General features: G+C 40.8%; 1 pseudogene; it reads right to left on the bottom strand.

Moving 5' to 3' along the window:
* Positions 1-120: 120 nt before the first annotated feature.
* On the bottom strand, positions 121-3,271 carry LOC102251242 (annotated as a pseudogene).
* Between the last annotated feature and the right edge of the window lie 1,549 nt (positions 3,272-4,820).

Consider the following 4,820-nt stretch of genomic DNA (forward strand, 5'->3'; position numbering starts at 1 on the left):
ACCCCATTTGCCCTTCTCCATCTTGTGCTTCTCCTGTGTCTGGGGCTTGTTCTCTGGATGCCTTTGTCCTCTCATCAAGAGTCACCTCATGGGCCCTATCCTGTGGCCTGAGGGGTGAGATCAGTGGGAAGCGTCAGAATGAACGCTCCCTGGTCCTTCTGTTGGGGACGTCACTGAGGATGGGGTCACAGCCTCCTGCCAGCGCCGTTTGCCCTAATTTCCGGAGGGCTGTTCATCTGGCCTCCCTGAGGTTATCTCCGTAGCCCCCTGGGCCCATTAAGTGTCGGAGTGATTCCACCTGGGAAGCAGGGTAGGAATCTCCCTTGAGACCGGGCATCCCCAGAAACATGTCTCCAGATCCTGAAAGATTGAAAAAGCCTCCAGAGCCTGTGGAGGAAGGGGGTGTCGGGGAGCTGGTGTGGCTGTGGGCCCCCTGGGCGACAGACACGGTGGTCTTGACAGCATAGATGTTTGCCTCCTCTTGAAACTTTCCGATATTTTTCTTATAGTGAATCCACTTGTTGCAAAACCAGTTGAAGACCTGAGAGACAGTGATTCCACACTTCTTGGAGAGCTCCTCCTTAGCCTCCTCACTGAGATATGGGTTACTCAGGTGGGAATACAAATACAGTGGGGCCTTGACTTACGAGTTTAATTCGTTCCGTGACGGAGCTCATAACTCAAATTACTCGTATGTCAAATCAAAAAGTGAACGAGTGAGACACGTGATGCTGGGCTGATGTTGTGGCGTTCACTGTGATGTTCGCAAAAAATCGGCTGAGAGACGGCTCGTATCTCGAAAAACTTGTTAATCGGGACACTTGTAAGTCAAGGCCCCACTGTACTAATTTAGGACCTCGGTGGCCTCTTTGCTGAAATTCCGGCGTTTCCGTCTGGCATCCAGGAACCCGGAGCACAGGATCATGGCAGCCTCACAGGTGGCCACTTCCGCCAGGGGCCACTCCTAGGCCAGATGGCTCAGGGTGCCTGTTCGCGACCCCCAGCTGGGACGGCGTCTGGGCTGGGCAGCACCCCGGGCGCACGCGTTCCCCCACAAGTGGCCACTGCTGCTGGGGGGGTTCCTGGACCACGCCTGACTGGTCGTGACTATTAAGCACCTGACTGTTCCTGACTAACTAGCATATCTGGGCTAATTAGCATATCCTCTCTTATTATATAGGATTATTGGCTATATTCCTTATGCTTTACTTGGGTTGGGTGAAAAGGTAAGGGATTAAGAAGTACAAATTGTCATTTCAAAATCTTTTTTTTTTAATTTTTTTATTGATTAAGTTATTACATATGTGTCCTTATCCCCACGTTACCCCTTACCCCCTACTCATGCCCTCATCCCCCCTGTTGTCTGTGTCCATTTGTTAGGGCCCAGTGGTTCTCAACCTTCTGGCCCTTTAAATACAGTTCCTCATGTTGTGACCCAACCATAAAATTATTTTGGTTGCTACTTCATAAGTGTAATATTGCAACTATTATGAATTGTAATGTAAATATCTGATATGTAGGATGGTCTTAGGCAACCCTAGTGAAAGGGACGTTCGGCCGCCAAAGGGGTCTCGACCCACAGGTTGAGAACCGCTGGGTTAGGCCTATATGCTTGCATATAAGTTCTTTGGTTGATCTCTCTCCCTTAACCCCACCCTCCCCTATCTTCCCTTTGAGGTTTGATGGTCTGATCGATGAGTCTCTGTCTCTGGATCTGTTTTTGTTCATCAGTTTATGTTGTTCATTATATTCCATAAATTAATTAGATCATGTGGTATTTATCTTTCTCTGACTAGCTTATTTCACTTAGCATAATGCTCTCCAGTTCCATCCATGCTGTTGCAAATGGTAAGAACTCCTTTTTCACCACAGCGTAGTATTCCACGCTGTAGATGTACCACAGTTTTTTAATCCACTCATCTACTAATGGGCACTTAGGTTGTTTCCAAATCTTAGCTATGGTGAATTGTGCTGCTATGAACATAGGGGTACATATATCCTTTCTAATTGGTGTTTATACTTTCTTGGGATATATTCCTAGAAGTGGGATCATAGGGTCAAATGGGAGTTCCATTTTTAGTTTTCTGAGGAAACTCCACACTGTTCTGCACAGTGGCTGCACCAGTCTGCATTCCCACCAGCAGTGCACGAGTGTTCCTTTTTCTCCACATCCTCACCAGCACTTGTCATTTGTTGATTTTTTGATGATAACCATTCTGACAGGTGTGAGATGGTACCTCATTGTGGTTTTGATTTGCATCTCTCAGATGATTAGTGATTTTGAACATGTTTTCATATGTCTTTTGGCCTTTCTTCTGTCTTCTTTCGAAAAGTATCTATTTAGGTCTGTTGCCCATTTTTTGATTTGATTGGATTGTTTATCTTCCTTTTGTTAAGTTGTATGAGTTCACTGTAAATGTTGGAGATTAAACCCTTATTGGTGATAACATTTGCAAATATGTTCTCCCATGCTGCTTCGGCATATGTCTGAGATTTTGCTGCCTGTGGATTCCTCTAGTATTTTTATGGTTTCCTGTCTTATGTTTAAGTCCTTTATCCATTTTGAGTTTATTTTTGTAGATGGTGTAAGTTTGTGGTCTAGTTTCATTTTTCTGCATGTATCTGTCCAATTTTCCCAACACCATTTATTGAAGAGGCTGTCTTGACTCCATTGCATGTTCATGCCTCCTTTGTTGAATATTAATTGAGCATAGTGGCTTGGGTCGATTTCTAGGTTCTCTATTCTATTCCATTGATCTATATGTCTGTTCTTGTGCCAGTACCAGGCTGTTTTGAGAACAGTGGCTTTGCAAAGCAGCTTGATATCTGGTATTGATATCCCACCTACTTTGTTCTTCTTTCTCATGACTGCTGCAGCTATTCAGGGTCTTTTTTTATTCCAGATGAATTTTTGGAAAGTTTGTTCTAGGTCTGTGAAATATGCCGTTGGTATTTTAATGGGGAGTGCATTGAATCTATGGATTGCTTTAGGTAGTATGGACATCTTGATGATGTTGATTCTACCAATCTATGAACACGGTATGTTCTTCCATCCGTTTATGTCTTCCTCTATCTCCTTTTTCAGTTTCTTATAGTTTTCCGCATATAGGTATTTTACCTCCTTAGTTAAGTTTATTCCTAGGTATCTTAATTTTTTTGGTGCGATGGTAAATGGGATTGCTTTTTTAATCTCTCTCTCTGTAAGTTCATTATTGGTGTATAGAAATGCCATAGATTTCTTGACATTAATTTTTATCCTGCTACATTGCCGAATTAATTTATTAAGTCTAATAAATTTTGATGGAGTCTTTAGGGTTTTCTATGTACAGTATCATGTCATCTGAAAATAAGGACAGGTTTGCTTCTTTTCCAATTTGGATGCCTGTTATTTCTTCTTCTTGTCTGATCGCAATGGCTAGTACTTCCAGTACTATGTTGAACAGTCATTTCATAATCTTAACAAATTAGTTCAGCCATTAAAACTAAGAAATTCATTAGATCATTTCTTAATTTGGTGATGTTGTTAGTATGGGGACACACCTATAATATACAATTGTATCCTAACTAGACATTGTTCTGTAAGAAATGGACTTATGGAGTTTATAAGCCTCAGTGTCTGACAGGTGACATCAAGTGAACTCCCAGATTCACAGGGAATATGAAGATAACAAAAAAGTTCCATTAATGACCTGTATTATACTTCACAGTAATTTTTTGACTCCATATCTGTCTTTTAGTAAAAAGTGTCATATCACTTACAATGTATGATGTTAGTCTTTAATGAATTTGCATGAAAATAAAATAAAAGCATGTTATTTGCAAAGTTTTAAGGATTTTGGGGCTTAAACGGGGAATTTCAGAGTAGAAGAGAGAGAGCATGATAAGGAGCCCCTTTACTGTCTAAAGGAATTAAGGCACACTGCTCATGGAACTTGACTCTCCAATAGTCCTCCTTTATGTCAATTATACCCACCTCTATACTTTAAACATTTCTTTATAAGTTTGCTTTGGGAAAGCCTTACTTCCAAGAATGTCCAATTATAATTTAATGTCAAGGAAAGAAGGCAGAATATCTAAGTATTTTCAACAAGCCCAGTTTCAGAAACAATGAGCCAGATGTTGGGCTAGCAAATTATGGGCCAAATCCAGATGCCCCCTATCTGTTATTGTATGATCCAAGAGCAAAAGATTTGCACGTTCAAAAACTGCAAAAAAGTAAGATGTAAAAATGTTTATTAACCCATTAGTGAGAACCATTGCTTCAACAGTTGAGGACATTTTCTCTTGGTCTGCTAAACTTAAAATATTTAAGATCTAGTCCCTTACATAAAGAATTTTTTTGACTCAGAGTCCATGAGTTTATGCTTTTAAGCAAGATAGAAAGTCTCTTAGTACTCTGTAATGTTTTTTCCTATAGAGAAATGATCAATATGCTTAAATTTATCAAAGGTTAGAGTCCTCTTTTTGAATTTTAATGGTGTTAAAGTTATAAAGTAGCTTGCCCCTAGATAAAATTTGGAATTTATAAATCTGAAAAGGGAATTTGTGAGTTGCCTAAGAGATTCTTTGAGGATCTTCTCATTTGGGCTGAAGAAAAAATGATCCAATTAACTCACAAAAACTACACATGGAAACCTTTTATACATTAAAAGATTTTGTATAATTACCCAGTGCTGAACTATCTAATATTTTTCCCCTACACCAGTGATCGGCAAACTGCGGCTCGCGAGCCACATTCGGCTCTTTGGCCCCTTGAGTGTGGCTCTTCCATAAAAGACTGACTTCTGCGCATGGGCCACGAAGTTTTAATCGCACTGTAC

Source organism: Myotis brandtii, unplaced genomic scaffold (genome assembly GCF_000412655.1).
Source record: "Myotis brandtii unplaced genomic scaffold, ASM41265v1 scaffold40, whole genome shotgun sequence".
In the NCBI taxonomy this organism is placed as follows: Eukaryota; Metazoa; Chordata; class Mammalia; order Chiroptera; family Vespertilionidae; genus Myotis; species Myotis brandtii.